We start from the raw sequence: 17,083 nt of genomic DNA, 5'->3' as shown, positions 1-17,083 counted from the left end.
TATAGTGAAATTCCCGTTCAATGCTTCTACACCGGTTAATGAGGCTAAGAGAAGCTTGATGTTCATTCTGCAATATTTCAGAAGGAGTAGGCAGGAATATAAGCACTGTCCATCATTGCTAGTAACGGTAGTCAGGATAATGCATGGTGGCAAGACCACTGGGCTCTGGAAGCCACGTGACACTACCGAGGGAGATCATCGTGTTCGGTATGTGGCTCTCGAACGTAGCAGCAATTTGAGCAGCACTTGGCACCACAGTGACACAACGAACTGTTACAAATCGATTACTTCACGGACAGGTCCGAGCCAGACGCCCTTTAGTGTGCATTCCACTGACCCCAAACAACCGCCATTCGTGACTTCACTGGTGTTAAGCGATATCTCATTGGAGGGCAGGTCCGTTGTGATTTCAGATGAAAGCAGGTTTAATCGTAAACATATATCTCAGTGATGCCAAATGCTATTGTCTTTACATATAAACAATTATCTTCCAAAAAAAACAGTTAGCGAATTTACTTATGACTCTTTCATTGCCTTATGTCAGTGATCGCTTTGAACGCAAATTAAGAGTTAAATTACAGAATTTAATAAGATTCAGCTTTAAATTGCTGGTGTACCTAAGGACCACCACAATAAAATAAAAATAGTGGATAGTAGAGGGAGTCTGAATCAAAACAGTAGCGTTTCTAATTTTCCAAATAATGACAAGTTCTATTAATTCTTTTGTAACTACAACTAGCTGCTAAACCTACACAAAAATGACAAATACAAATCAGAAAAGGAATGGTGTTCGATAGGTAACGCATGCATTGAGGTGGAAGCTTTACAAACTCTCCCATGAGTTAATTTCTTTTGCAATGCAGTCTGACTTTGCTTAGATGGATCCACTGCGAGGTCCAACTCTATTCAAATGGAATCAACTTTGGCCAAGTACACCACAAACTGCGCTTCACCTAATAACAGAGAGCTGTGAATATCATTTAACAACCCTACGCCAGTGCAGCAGTTACCCTTTCACCTTGGTTCAGGTGGAAGCTGAAAATGGCGCGCTGTGGGCGAGGACTGGTGCGCTTCAGCAGCTGTAATTTTCTGACGCATCCACAAGAATTTGCAAACTGTGCAATCTGGCTTTCTGATTACCAGAACCCTGCAAACTTCCCTATCAGAATCCTGAAATCGCGGCACATTTCAATGTGAAGTGCACCCATTTGCTGGTCTGGACAAACGAATTTCACTCTCAGGCATGACAGTGTGTGCTGGAACTCTCAAACGTCAGATGGCCGCCCCGGACATATAAGTTCATCCTCATAACACGCAATAAGTCCAAGATGCTATACAGTTCTACTGTCGGTGCAGCTGGAAACTGCCACTGGCTCTTAGTCCATCACGAGATATGGACGACAAGATTCACCCACTAGAGAAATGTATTTCTCCACCAGGGGAGGACCTGAAGACAAAGAAGGCAAAGAAGACAAAGAATCACAACCACTTTCCACCAAGATTTGGTATGGGAGCCGAATTATCAAAACCTCAACCACCCCACATTGCACAAACCAGTCTAACTATCCTCTACTCAATGAATCTCTCCTCTTGACTGTCCTTGGTATGGTAGCCAATCCAGACACAACACTGCAGTTTCCACTCTGGGAGAGGAAGCCTCTACTTTGCATATCCTGAGATGAGCCAATCAGCGACTCCATGTCTGAAAAAAAGATTTTAGACTAGGGAGGCGTGATTCTGATGGTAAGCATGGCCGTGTTTTGGCAAAAAAACATCTGCCTAGATGGGACCACTGTCCTTTATAAAAATGGTTCAAATGGCTCTGAGCACTATGGGACTCAACTGCTGTGGTCATCAGTCCCCTAGAACTTAGAACTACTTAAACCTAACTAACCTAAGGACATCACACACATCCATGCCCGAGGCAGGATTCGAACCTGCGACCGTAGCAGTCGTGCGGTTCCGGACTGCGCGCCTAGAACCGCTAGACCACCGCGGCCGGCACTGTCCTTTATATACAGAGAGATTTGTTCTTTCCGGGTCGACCATTTTCAATTTTTGGGAGAAGGATGTTAAACTTCCCAGACATTCGTGCCCGTGAGATGTGTTTTTGCTGCTCTCCAAGTAAATATGTCATAAATCACACATACCAAATTTAGTACTGGAGAACACCAAGATCATGACCTAAAATATGAATGTTAATCTGACTGACAATGTTGTTAAAGTTAGATACTGGCATGCCACCTCTGACTGCCTCCCTGTTAGGCAATAATTTCTGGACCAGGAGTGTGACACTTCAATAAAAAGGTTAGTGTGACACAGAGCAGAAGAAATTATGATACTTTAAATGGGTCTTTGAAAATGACATGTCAGACCATGACAGCTTTCCCAACCAAAAAATACTACACCCTATCTTGACCTCGTTCAACCAAGGACCATACACACACTCACTGGTGCAAGCCTGCAAAAGTTTTGTGATTTTCGCTGAGTGAGATTTGTTTCTGTGGACCCTCAGGTCTCTCACATACTCTCGTGGCTCAAAATACAATAACTGAATGGTTCGTAGGTCATGCAAACATTTAACTAACCCACTCACACCGAGGCTGAGGTCAGAGGTGATAGGTCTCCCTAACTGCAATAGAATATCATTGAGCATTGAGCTTTCTCTGCATCGGAGATTTTGTTCCCCCGCCCAGGCACTCAGAGTGATTCCACCTTCCACAGAGACAAGTAACATGATAAATTCTATCCAAGCATTTAGAAAATGTAGGTAAGTCGTGTGTGTGTTCTTGTGGTATGCGTCGTCTGTAAGCCTTATTTCACAGTGAAGTGTCTATCTGTTCAAAATTAAGTGGCAGCGAAGGTGAAAACAACACTAAGTGAAATCGTTGTGTTTTCACAATAATAACTGTTATTGTGATTGGTCACAAGAATTTACGTGGGTTTTAGACAGAGCCAAGTCAAAGAAAAATCTCTAAAATTTACGATCGAATGTTTATTAGAATATTATGTGATCTACATCCTTGAGAATTTCCTGACTACGGATCTATGGAACGAAAAATGTCTCTATCTACGTGAAAAAAGCCGAAAATCCTCCCTTGCAATTTAGGTATCTGGGTTACTATTTTCGCGAAAGTTGCAACTCGAAAATAAAATGTTTGAGTGATACGTAGATGTATGATGAGGAGTAGGAAATTGATAAAGCACGTGATTTGTTTGTTTTAGTGAGTTTTCTTTATACTGTACTTTTAAGAATATAGATAACTGTACATTGTTTTCCTTGTGAAACTGCAGTACAGAATTGATAGAACAGTTTAAGCGGTAAATTTAGGACATGTTGGCTTCAATTAAAAGGTCAAAATAGGTACACTGTTCACTATTCTGCTCCATGCTGTTATTAAAGCTTATGGAAGCCTCATAAAAGCTGACAGCCCTCTTCGCTTTAGTTGCTGCACTCTTCGACGCTCTTGTCGTTTGTCTCGGTTCCAAAATAAGGGTACTCGAAGACTATAGATATTGCGACCAAGTTTCTCCATGAAATCACTTAATGAGTTCTATGTGATGTCAACCTAGGTGCTCTAGATTAATTGCAGGTACGCTTCGTCAAGATTATATCCAATACTTTCGGCAAAAGGAATAAACAGAGAACGATCAAAGAACTTCCTAGTGACTACCCAGTTTAATTCTTAGCAACATTACATATGTTGATTTTTTCACCTTCGCTAGCATCAGTACCAACTGAAGAATAGACTACTAGTACTAGGGAAGGCGACAAATGCTACAGACGTAAAATTTGTGTCCTGTACTTCAGTTGACCGGCATTGAGCAACTGAAGTATAAAATACAACCTTCTTAGTTCAACTGAGGCATAAAATGCAAGTATAATGTATGCCGCCATTTTAAAAACTTTTTTTTTCAGTTAACCTACATTGTACAGGATACGAATCAGTTGCAGAGGAAACAGCAATTGGAATGACTCACTATCAGACAAAGGTATAATTTAAAATGTGTACACAGATACTTTAGAATTACTACAAGCGACAAAAGGCATGCTCAATATCTATCTCTTAATAACATTCATTTATGTTTATTTACGATTCTGACGCTTTGCCATAGACGATAACCGATTTATTATCTACGACTCGAAAACGCACAAACTAATGTCTATGACTAAAACATGACGTCATTGGTCAAAGCCGACGAGTTGCATCGCATTCTTCAGTTGACCCTTAATTTATGGTGTGGTGATGAGGAACCTGTACCATCCCTTCGACATACCGCTCCTCGTTTAGGAAGAGAAAAGATATAATCGCGATATAAATGTCATGAGGAATGCTTGAAGAAAGTGTGTTTCCAGTGTCCTCCTTACTGTGATTGATTTTGACGTTTTCGTGTTTCAGGTGAGTTACATGACGTCATAGCGCTAGACGCAGCTTCAACCGAGCGTGGTTCGTTTCCTAGCAACAGTAGCCTACGCAGTCGCAGCTTAGACGAGCAACACAACGAACGCGCAATCCACTGATTCAGCGTAACAGGTCGGTTAATGTCACTGTACAAGTTTAAAATTTCTGCTTATACTCTCTCTTACTATCACTGCACAAAATTGTTACAAACGACACGTAATATTCCTCTTTAATGCGAAACGTCTATGATTTCTAAAAAATAAGCAGTTAGGGTTAGTCCATAAGATGCCTTTCTCTGTTCAACTACGCAAGAGCGTTTCGCAACACAGTAAGGAGGGAACACTTAGGCGTATGTGTATTTTGTTGCAAATCCTAGACGTAAGAGAGTTCAGAATCTTATCTGCGACTTGTATGTATATTTCTTGGTGTTTTTTGTGTATGCTTCCCCGAAACGTATTTTGATATTAAAGACAGTATTCAGGGATGCCGCAAGAAAACTGTGAGAAGGCTTTTAAATATGTCGCAAATGAGAAGATTTGTTGTTTCTTGTTGAAGCAATTCTCATGTTTGTATATTTCTACAGCTTCTCAGAACAAGTGGGTGTGATAGCTTTTCTCTAGGGCAAGCACTTCCGTATCGGTGAATTTTACTGTGTGATCGGTCTCGCACAGGATCATCTGCCACGGCCGATTTCTCCATCTGCCGCAAACTGCAGTGCCGCTTATGCTCTGCGATCTTGGTGTTGATTGATCGTCCAGTCATTCCAAGAAAAAACTTTTCGCGTGACATGGTATGTGGTATACTCCGGGATATTGTAAATGGGTCCATTTTCTCCTTTCCCGATCTGAGATACCCTTTGATCTAATTTGTCCATTTATACACTCCTGGAAATTGAAATAAGAACACCGTGAATTCATTGTCCCAGGAAGGGGAAACTTTATTGACACATTCCTGGGGTCAGATACATCACATGATCACACTGACAGAACCACAGGCACATAGACACAGGCAACAGAGCATGCACAATGTCGGCACTAGTACAGTGTATATCCACCTCTCGCAGAAATGCAGGCTGCTATTCTCCCATGGAGACGATCGTAGAGATGCTGGATGTAGTCCTGTGGAACGGCTTGCCATGCCATTTCCACCTGGCGCCTCAGTTGGACCAGCGTTCGTGCTGGACGTGCAGACCGCGTGAGACGACGTTTCATCCAGTCCCAAACATGCTCAATGGGGGACAGATCCGGAGATCTTGCTGGCCAGGGTAGTTGACTTACACCTTCTAGAGCACGTTGGGTGGCACGGGATACATGCGGACGTGCATTGTCCTGTTGGAACAGCAAGTTCCCTTGCCGGTCTAGGAATGGTAGAACGATGGGTTCGATGACGGTTTGGATGTACCGTGCACTATTCAGTGTCCCCTCGACGATCACCAGTGGTGTACGGCCAGTGTAGGAGATCGCTCCCCACACCATGATGCCGGGTGTTGGCCCTGTGTGCCTCGGTCGTATGCAGTCCTGATTGTGGCGCTCACCTGCACGGCGCCAAACACGCATACGACCATCATTGGCACCAAGGCAGAAGCGACTCTCATCGCTGAAGACGACACGTCTCCATTCGTCCCTCCATTCACGCCTGTCGCGACACCACTGGAGGCGGGCTGCACGATGTTGGGGCGTGAGCGGAAGACGGCCTAAAGGTGTGCGGGACCGTAGCCCAGCTTCATGGAGACGGTTGCGAATGGTCCTCGCCGATACCCCAGGAGCAACAGTGTCCCTAATCTGCTGGGAAGTGGCGGTGCGGTCCCCTACGGCACTGCGTAGGATCCTACGGTCTTGGCGTGCATCCGTGCGTCGCTGCGGTCCGGTCCCAGGTCGACGGGCACGTGCACCTTCCGCCGACCACTGGCGACAACATCGATGTACTGTGGAGACCTCACGCCCCACGTGTTGAGCAATTCGGCGGTACGTCCACCCGGCCTCCCGCATGCCCACTATACGCCCTCGCTCAAAGTCCGTCAACTGCACATACGGTTCACGTCCACGCTGTCGCGGCATGCTACCAGTGTTAAAGACTGCGATGGAGCTCCGTATGCCACGGCAAACTGGCTGACACTGACGGCGGTGGTGCACAAATGCTGCGCAGCTAGCGCCATTCGACGGCCAACACCACGGGTCCTGGTGTGTCCGCTGTGCCGTGCGTGTGATCATTGCTTGTACAGCCCTCTCGCAGTGTCCGGAGCAAGTATGGTGGGTCTGACACACCGGTGTCAATGTGTTCTTTTTTCCATTTCCAGGAGTGTATATAGTCTTTAGGCCATGATTACGCAATATATGACCGATTCTGAGTCACGGACAGAATCGGCTGAAGAATCGGCCGGATTTTGCTCAAATACGTCCTAAAGTGCAGTTTACTTTAAGGTATATGTAAATGAATACTTCGGAAACTGAGTATGTTTTACATATACTGTACTTCAAGCATCGGAGAATTCCTTGCACACTAATGACTTTGAGAAACGGACAACAAAGCAGCCTTCCCTTTACCACAGTGAAGTCATTACCATAGTCCATTCAACTTCACCAAACAGTGTTTTTGTCTCCTCACTTTCTAGTACGACACGATAAAGTCCTTCGGTTTGGAGGGTGCTCGTAATGGGTGGCTACCTTCGGTGACTAGCGAAAGTCCCACTTCGATACTGCCAACGAAATTGTGGCCTTTTCCGATGATGTATCTCTTTTCACATAGCCAACATGACTTAAGAGAACCGCTGCTAAATATACGTCTACTTTTACGCTAGCTAGCTAATGAGCTGTTCCAGTGTAGGGTATGATGGTCCACGACGCGCCCTCATAATCGATATTCAGTTGTCTCGTCGATGACATACTGAAACTCTGAGACTTCATTGTCCGAGGTTGACTATCAAGGATAGAGCGAGTGCCAATGTGCTATTCTTTTTCACCATATTTCCTAGGTTGAATTCCAAAGCTGTTCGTTCGCAACATCGATAACTCGCTTTCACTATTCGTTGATGGCGCAGTTATGTACAGTATTGTCGTTTACTGAAAATTTATTAAGGGATGCAGTAGTTCTGTAGATGATCGACGACTAGAACAAAAGCTGTCACTTGGTTCATTTCATGAAATGTGCGTAACCAAAAATGGTTCAAATGGCTCTGAGCACTATGGGACTTAACATCTATGGTCATCAGTCCGCTAGAACTTAGAACTACTTAAAGATAACTAACCTAAGGACAGCACACAACACCCAGCCATCACGAGGCAGAGAAAATCCCTGCCCCCGCCGGGAATCGAACCCGGGAACCCGGGCGTGGGAAGCGAGAACGCTACCGCACGACCACGAGATGCGGGCTGTGCGTAACCGACAGCATGTAATTCGGTTATACCATTCTCGAGTAATCTTTAAAGTTAACTGAAACCTGATTGTGAAGGAAGGGGAATCTATGACAGATATCAATTACGAAAATGCAGTCCCGTCGATTATTTGATTGTCAGTCTGGGACCGTTACAGAGTTGGACTGACGGAAGAGATAGAGAACGTTCAGAAAAGAGCTGCCTGTTTAGCCACATACAGTTTCAGTTGCGCGAAAGTTTCGTAGGTATGCTCAAGCAACAGGCTGTACGTAACATTAAAACGCGTTGTTCAGACATGGAAGGAAGGCATGTAAAAATGAGTCAAGAGACTTCTCGCTTCATCTCACATATGTCTCACACGACCCGCCAATTCGTGGGAACGACGACTGATGTTGATACGGTATAGTATGTACCCTCCACGCCCATACCGTACAATGGCTTTCGCTGTACCACTGTAGATGGAGATGATGGTGACCCATCACTGCAAAGAAGACCCCGTAGATGTTAAAACTCTCATACTTCGATTCCATTTCGAACGTGCTCTCTAGTTCGTTACGACAACTGAAGTAACCCCTACTCCAACTAGCCTACTGTTGGATACAATACACTTCAGTACATTAATGGCTATCATAATGCTGTTGCCGCCCCCCTCCTCCTTAAATACGCTTTCTGCCACAATTTTGCATTCACTTTCTAAATGTGTGGGTCATGTGCACCGGCTGTAGAATAACTCGTGGCGAGGTGAAAGTAGTCCTCTGATCTGAGTAAATAAAAACCTTTAAATCAGTGTTGCGAAGATACACACCGTCCCAGGAGCAGTTACTCTCCTTGTTCTGCAAGAGTGTCTGAATGCAGAAGCATGTATTTGTCCCCCTCTTTAACGACAATTCGTTGGTTAACCGCTTTACGTAATTCTCAATATAATGAATAATCTCCCGCAAAAATGTGATCAAGTCCATGGTATTCTAATATGGTTCTATAATTACTGAAAGGGTAGCGGGATTTAGTATCATAATAACGTTACTGATAAAAAACACAAACGACTTCAGTCCTCAAATATTATGACAACACGTGGTTATTTAGATACGTAAGAAGTACAACAAGCTTCCATGTTGGCAAAGTTGAAGTGCGGGGCCTATCAAATGATTGTAGTTCCGTTTTCACTTACGTTGTTGTTGTGGTCTTCAGTCCTGAGACTGGTTTGATGCAGCTCTCCATGCAACTCTATCCTGTGCAAGCTTCTTCATCTCCCAGTACCTACCAATACCTACATCCTTCTGAATCTGCTTAGTGTATTCATCTCTTGGTCTCCTCTACGATTTTTACCCTCCACGCTGCCCTCCAATGCTTAATTTGTGATCCCTTGATGCCTCAGAACATGTCCTACCAACCGGTCCCTTCTTCTTGTCAAGTTGTGCCACAAACTCTTCTTCTCACCAATTCTATACAATACCTCCTCATTAGTTATGTGATCTACCCATCTAATCTTCAGCATTCTTCTGTAGCACCACATTTCGAAAGCTTCTATTCTCTTCTTGTCCAAACTATTTATCGTCCATGTTTCACTTCCATACATGGCTACACTCCATACAAATACTTTCAGAAACGACTTCCTGAGACGTAAATCTATACTCGATGTTAACAAATTTCTCTTCTTCAGAAATGCTTTCCTTGCCATTGCCAGTCTACATTTTATACCCTCTCTACTTCGACAATCATCAGTTATTTTGCTCCCCAAATAGCAAAACTCCTTTACTACTTTAAGTGTCTCATTTCCTAATCTAATTCCCTCAGCATCACCCGACTTAATTCGACTACATTCCACTATCCTCGTTTTGCTTTTGTTGATGATCATCTTATATCCTCCTCTCAAGACACTGTCCATTCCGTTCAACTGCTCTTCCAAGTCCTTTGCTGTCTCTGACAGAATTACAATGTCATCGGCGAACCTCAAAGTTTTTATTTCTTCTCCATGAAATTTAATACCTACTCCGAATTTTTCTTTTGTTTCCTTTACTGCTTGCTCAATATACAGATTGAATAACATCGGGGACAGGCTACAACCCTGTCTCACTCCCTTCCCAACCGCTGCTTCCCTTTCATGCCCCTCGACTCTAATAACTGCCATCTGGTTTCTGTACAAATTGTGAATAGCCTTTCGCTACCTGTATTTTACCCCTGACACCTTTAGAATTTGAAAGAGAGTATTCCAGTCAACATTGCCAAAAGCTTTCTCTAAGTCTACAAATGCTAGAAATGTGGGTTTGCCTTTCCTTAATCTATTTTCTGAGATAAGTCGTAGGGTCAGTATTGCCTCACGTGTTCCAATCTTTCTGCGGAATCCAAACTGATCTTCGCTGAGGTCGGCTTCTACCAATTTTTCCATTCGTCTGTAAAGAATTCGCGTTAGTATTTTGCAGCTGTGACTTATTAAACTGATAGTTCGGTTATTTTCACATCTGTCAACACCTGCTTTCTTTGGGATTGGAATTATTATATTATTCTTGAAGTCTGAGGGTATTTCGCCCGTCTCATACATCGTGCTCACCAGATGGTAGAGTTTTGTCATGACTGGCTCTCCCAAGGCCGTTAGTAGTTCTAATGGAATGTTGTCAACTCCCGGGGCCTTGTTTCGACTCAGGTCTTTCAGTGCTCTGTCAAACTCTTCACGCAGCATCGCATCTTCCATTTCATCTTCATTTACATTCTCTTCCATTTCCATAATATTGTCCTCAAGTACATCGCCCTTGTATAGACCCTCTATATACTCCTTCCACCTTTCTGCTTTCCCTTCTTTGCTTAGAACTAGGTTCCCATCTGAGCTCTTGATATTCATACAAGTGGCTCTCTTTTCTCCAAAGGTCTCTTTAATTTTCCTGTAGGCAGTATCTATCTTATCCCTAGTGAGATAAGCCTCTAAATCCTTACATTTGTCCTCTAGCCACCATCCCTGCTTAGCCATTTTGCACTTCCTGTCGATCTCATTTTTGAGACGTTTGTATTCCCTTTTGCCTGCTTCATTTACTGCGTTTTTATATTTTCTCCTTTCTTCAATTAAATTCAATATTTCTTCTGTTACCCAAGGATTTCTATTAGCCCTCGTCTTTTTACCTACTTGATCCTCTGTTGCCTTCACTACTTCATCCCACAGAGCTACCCATTCTTCTTCTACTGTATTTCTTTGCCCCATTCCTGTCAATTGTTCCCTTATGCACTCCCTGAAACTCTCTACAACCTCTGGTTCTTTCAGTTTATCCAGGTCCCATCTCCTTAAATTCCCACCTTTTTCTCGTTTCTTCAGTTTTAATCTACAGTTCATAACCAATAGGTTGTGGTCAGAGTCCACATCTGCCCCTGGAAATGTCTTACAATTTAAAACCTGGTTCCTAAATCTCTGTCTTACCGTTATATAATCTATCTGATACCTTCTAGTATCTTCAGGATTCTTCCATGTATACAACCTTCTTTTATGATTCTTGAACCAAGTGTTAGCTATTCACTTATGTTAGGGGGCTGATTATCCTAACAGATAGCTAATTCACTAGCTTGTAGTGAAGTGATAGAGTAACAGAACTCATCTACAGAATTCCACATGTAATTTAGATCTGCTGTGGTCACTGTGTGGGCAGGAGCAATGCTGGGGCCATCAAAATAACTGACGGTGTCCGTGCTTTGGGAGTCAGCTATCAGCGTTGGGTTGCACTGCATGCTGCACTTAGGACCGTTGACCACATTGACGAGCTGTGGCCGTGGACGATGTTCCCATTGTCGTGATATCGAACGCGAGTTGTGCTGATGGCAGTGCGGACCAGCGCCAACAAAAAACTCTGTCCGGGCTACCGAGACAGTGAATACTTTCCAATCGACCGATCTTCGGTCACTGCTTTACGTCTTCTTTCTCCGGCAGTTCGGAAGAGGTGTCTTCGAGAAATTCGGTTCTATACCAACTCCCACAAAATTAAGATGTGCCGACCACATCAAGCCACAGGGAGGCCGGTTGTGGACTAGTGCCAATCACTAGTGTGCAAACCACTGCACGCAACCGCTCCAAAACACCATGAAAAATCCCACCGCCAAAAACTAGCGGCGCCTCGTTACATCTGCAAGCGTCATCAACTGTCTGCCAGTCAACTTGCTCTTTTTAAAGTGCACGTGGGAAGACTGCGGCGTGGGAAGGGTAACTGACACAGAAAAATACTGTGCCTACGTGAAGTGCCGGCTTGATGTTCACCGAGCCGTGATTCTAAGAACGCAACAATAGTAAACCCTACCACCTTGGCCCAGTTGCCATATCGTCGCGCTATCAGATTCCAACAATCCTAGTCAGCTTCTCTCCAACCAAGAAAAAGCCGAGGATGTCTGTGAAAGAGACCTTCGCTGGTTACTGCTATTGTCACCTGGGCCGGACGTTCCTGGAACCCAGTGGACACGGCCGCCCACAACTCCCCCGTCCCGTGCGCCTCTCCCATATAGAATCTTCTCCAATAGTTGGAAAATATAGCAAATGGAGTACGACCCATCACCTGGATTAATTCGAGCAAAGAGTAATTAAAGCCCTTGATGCCTTATCGCCTTCATATCGTCAGTCCTTGAGAGGGCAGTTAAAGAAAATTAATGAAAGAGTACAACCCCAACCGAGATAAATAAATATCGGTAATGCAAACTTTATTATACTCGGATGTATGTGTAAATGAAATAACCGCCAAGATGATTTAGTAAATATTTGACTAAATCATGACATATAAGCCACTAAAATCCATTGAAATGCAGACAGATGTGTCGCATACCAACGGAAAAAAATGCTCCTATCAGAGTACAAAAATGTGAATTTATAGGAGGCAGTTGGTACCACACTTTCCAGAGTCTTTTAAGAAACAGGAACATATTCGCATTTTTTGTGCTTCGGTAGGATCATTTTTCCTCTGATTTCCTTCTTTTCCCCACTGCAGCACGGTAGGTAACACATGTGAAAAGAAATGTACTGCTCAGTAAAATTTAGATACTTTACTAATGTGAAACTGAAATAACGCGAATCTAATTTTACACCTCAGACCGGATTTTAAGTGCTTCTTTGACGATGCACTTGTTGAAGAATTACAATTAGAAACATCGTTGCCAGGCGACATAACCTCTTGTACAGAAAGCTTTCTAAACTTGGTTCGTCTAAATTGTCGTTTCTTGAAAACGCCTTTACGTTTCGTCATCTTCAATAAACACAACAAAACACACGTAAACAAGCACTGCAAACGTAAGTATAACAACTACTCGCAATCAGACTTGAAAAAAACTAACCGCGTGTTGGAAAGCGTGTTGTTTGCAAACAGCAGAAATAAGAGAATACCGACCGTCGCATTCCAAGGATAGCCAGCACACTAGGTAGTGAAAAAAATAAAGCCTTAATCTATCGAAATATTAGGTACCATGCCGATGACAGACTAGCAGACAACTGCCGTTACACAATAAATATCTGGAAGTCCCTAAGCTATTTGATAAACATTAATTATTGTCTGATCGTATTAGGTACCTGTATGTAACAATAAATTATATTTCAATGCTGTTCATGTTGAACAGATGCTGGAATTTTGTCAATCAGATACTTCGCTCGCCGCAAAAGTTTTTTATTTACGTTCAGTAAGCTTGTACATTAGACCAGTTAGGAATTTTCTCCCTTTTTTACGAGCTTTATTTCAAACATTGACAGATAAGGCTCTATTCTTTGACAGAAATGTCAAAGGAGATATCAAGGGATGATTTAGCCTCGTTGATGCTGCAATAATATTTGTGACCCCCTTAACACCGAGACAAAATTAACGATCTTAGCGATGGTGTACCTCCAAAGTCTTACACCAGTAAACAGCCGATTGAAGAACAGACTGACGCGATGGGCAGTCACTGTCGGATGTTGGAATTGGAGTTTAATGTCCACTTATAGAAAAACACAGTTATTGCCGACAACAGTATCACCCGTTTAAAGGTAATTTTCTCAGAGTGTGCACATCTATTTTAGTCTGCATACACAACACGCAAAATGCGCTAATGTTCCATACAACTGGTCAGCCTTAGTCTGTGTAAACTTCACTTCGAGGTGCACAAAATAGTCGATTGCTTAAAATTTGTCTCTCCTTAATATAGCCCTAAGAACAAATCATATGTCGATACATTTCGGTGTCTAATTGTAACAGTTAACTGTTCTTATCAGTAATTCTCACATTTCAAATTTCTTCTCCCACGAAGTTTAAACCCTCGCGCAATCTTTTACCAATATTCGGCTTTAAGACAGCAGTAACCTCCATTATTCATAACAATATAGCGCAGTAAAATATTATTTCACAGCATCGCGATCTGGATAAAATTTGCACTTTGCGCGTCTGTCTGCGTTTACGCGTTTTCCCAACAGGAGAACTCTCACCTTCTTGTTTCAACAACAAAAACTCCTCAATCTTGACGAAATTTTGCGTAGATGAAACATTTTCCAATCTGGGTCATTTCATTATTTTACATGTACAATAATAATTTCAGATCATACTTACAAGGTAGACAATATTTAGATATGTCAGAAACAGAAAAAAGTTCTACAGTTATCATCAGACATAGATTTGCATCTTCAGGGATATTTTACACAACAGAACTGAGTAATGTACAAGTGATTGCGTTTACAAATCGATATGTACATATAAATAAGACAAGTCCCCGCACCAGTGCTTTTTGAAACGTCCAATTTGCCCTCCTTCTCACGATTCTTTTGCTTCCACCACATAATTTAACAGCACAGAATTTATTACAGTCACAAAATCGGGTTTTACGCGGGTTCGAGAAAGGGCAGGGCAAATCACAGTCGATAATACACTGGATGGATGGAAAGAGGGACGTCTATGTTCATCCCAACGCTTGGGAATAACAATCACTGGTGTGAAAAACTTAATAACGAAGATAACTTTCGCATGATGTGTTACTGCCGAGTAAAGCGGTTCGATGAAATTGGACTGTACATAGAAAGGGCCTTTACAGCGCAATGCAGAAGATAAGTGGGCCGGCCGCGGTGGTCTCGCGGTTCTAGGCGCGCAGTCCGGAACCGTGCGACTGCTACGGTCGCAGGTTCGAATCCTGCCTCGGGCATGGATGTGTGTGATGTCCTTAAGTTAGTTAGGTTTAAGTAGTTCTAGGGGACTGATGACCACAGCAGTTGAGTCCCATAGTGCTCAGAGCCATTTGAACCATTTTTGAAGATAAGTGAAAGAAATTCGCAATAAGACAAACAGAAATGACACTTTATTCAAAGATAACAATTAATTAGCACTAAAGTCATTCCGATTTATGATTTTTCCCTGCATATTACAAAAGGCGCTACATGTATCTTAAAAGGGTGTGTGAACACCGCGGACGGCAAGGCATCCTCTGCAGCGTGCTGCCATTCTGGCCACGAGGTTGATAAAGAATTCTTGTGGTAGGACGTTCCATTCCTACACCAACGTGAGTGACAACTGTTGGACGGTCGTTGATACCTGTGGGCATCCTGCCATCCGTTTCCCCATTGCACGTCACATGTGCTCTATGAGATTTAAGACGGGGGACCTGTGGAGTCCAGACCATTCGTCGAATATCCTCTCGTTCCAAAAATTCTTCCACCTGCACTGTTCGGTGCAGTCGTGCATTGTTATCTACAAAAATGAGTTCAGGGACGAATGCACCTCTAAAATGATGCACCATAGCGTTGACCGATGACTGTGTCGTGTTCAAAGATTTGGAGGTCTGTACGCCCATGCAACATTATACCTTTACCTTTTCTTGATGTTTTGGTACGAAGGAAAGGAGATGGAACCTTGGGACACAGCGCCTGCCGCAAGCCAACGCATACAGATCTATATCTGCAGGCCACAAGCTGCCATCATCCTGCACAAAGCAGTAGTGCATTACGCACGTTAGTTCATAGAGCACATGTGTTATCTGATCCTGAAAGCCTGTCGAGTGAACTACAACATTTGAAGACAGTGTTCCGACAAAACGGTTATTCCGAGGGACAGATACGTAATGCATTCAGGCCCAGGTGAGTTCAATCTATGGAGCAGAACGAAGACACGAAGACACCCACCACTTTGGCTTTTTTGCCGTATTTTGGTGCCATGTCGTCAAGAATAAGAAGAATCCTCGTAAGATATGGAATTAAGTGTGTTTTTCAACCATCTGCAAAACTGAGAAACCTGTTTGGTTCGGTTAAGGATGACGTCGGCCTGAGGAAATGTGGTGTGTACAAGATTCCTTGTGTGGGGCAGCGTATATAGGCCAAGACGCGCCGCACAGTACAAGAACGCTGCTATGAACATCAGCGTCATACACGCCTTCGTCAACCGGAAAAGTCGGCATTTGTGGAACACTGCCTGAACACAGGACATCGTATGATTTATGAAAAGACGGAGGTTTTATCCCGGGCATCATCTTTCTGGGATTGCGTCATTAAGGAAGCAATACATATTCGTACTGCCGATAATGTCATCAACAAGGATGTGGGATTTCAACTGAGCACAGCCTGGAACCCTGCATTGGCTGCAATTAAATCACGACGCGAAAACCCAGATTCTTCGATAACAGGCCAGTCGTAACATTGATGTAGTACGGACGTTGGTGAGTAACGTCTGACCGCACTGTTGGCAAAAGCAGCGCACAGCTCACGCGCAGGAGAGCCGCTCAGCGATTTTCGGCAGAGGGAGTTCGAAATTGGCACCATCTAACTGCAAATCATTGCGCATGCGCGATTTCCGCGCCTGCGCATTCTTCGCGCGCGTGCTCTAAAAACGGGGCGTCGACGTGCGAATACCCTGAGTCGTACCTAGCCACCAGCAAGGTTGAACCACCTGAACGTGTCGGACAGTTGCTCCGAGGAAATATTGTGGAATCTGCACAACGTGATCCGGTGGCAAAACCGTGAAGATTTTTTTAGAACATTATACCTCCCCACATCGTAACACACCGGAACCATTATGTTCGAGAGTGTACCTGGGTGCATTGCGCGTTTCCACTTCTTGATATGTGACGATACGTCCAGTATTACTACTCAAGCTGAATCTGCTCTCATTCGAGAAGAGCATGTGCTCCTCTCCTCGTTTGCCCAGTCCCTGTGCTGTGGGCACCATCGTAAACACTGTCATCGATGTGCGGGTGTCAACGGAACACAACGTACTGGTTTCGGACAAAGAGACCACCCCATGCTGTCCTCGTGCCACTGTGGAGCATGAGATTCTGTGCCTTGGGGTCCTGTTATCTGTGGTTGCAACTGTACCTGATATCTGACACTAGTCCGTTCTTGCCTGTTGC

This window comes from Schistocerca nitens, chromosome 1 (assembly GCF_023898315.1).
Source record: "Schistocerca nitens isolate TAMUIC-IGC-003100 chromosome 1, iqSchNite1.1, whole genome shotgun sequence".
Taxonomy (NCBI): domain Eukaryota; kingdom Metazoa; phylum Arthropoda; class Insecta; order Orthoptera; family Acrididae; genus Schistocerca; species Schistocerca nitens.
The sequence above is the reverse complement of the archived record's forward strand: the minus strand, read 5'-3'. Positions refer to the sequence as shown.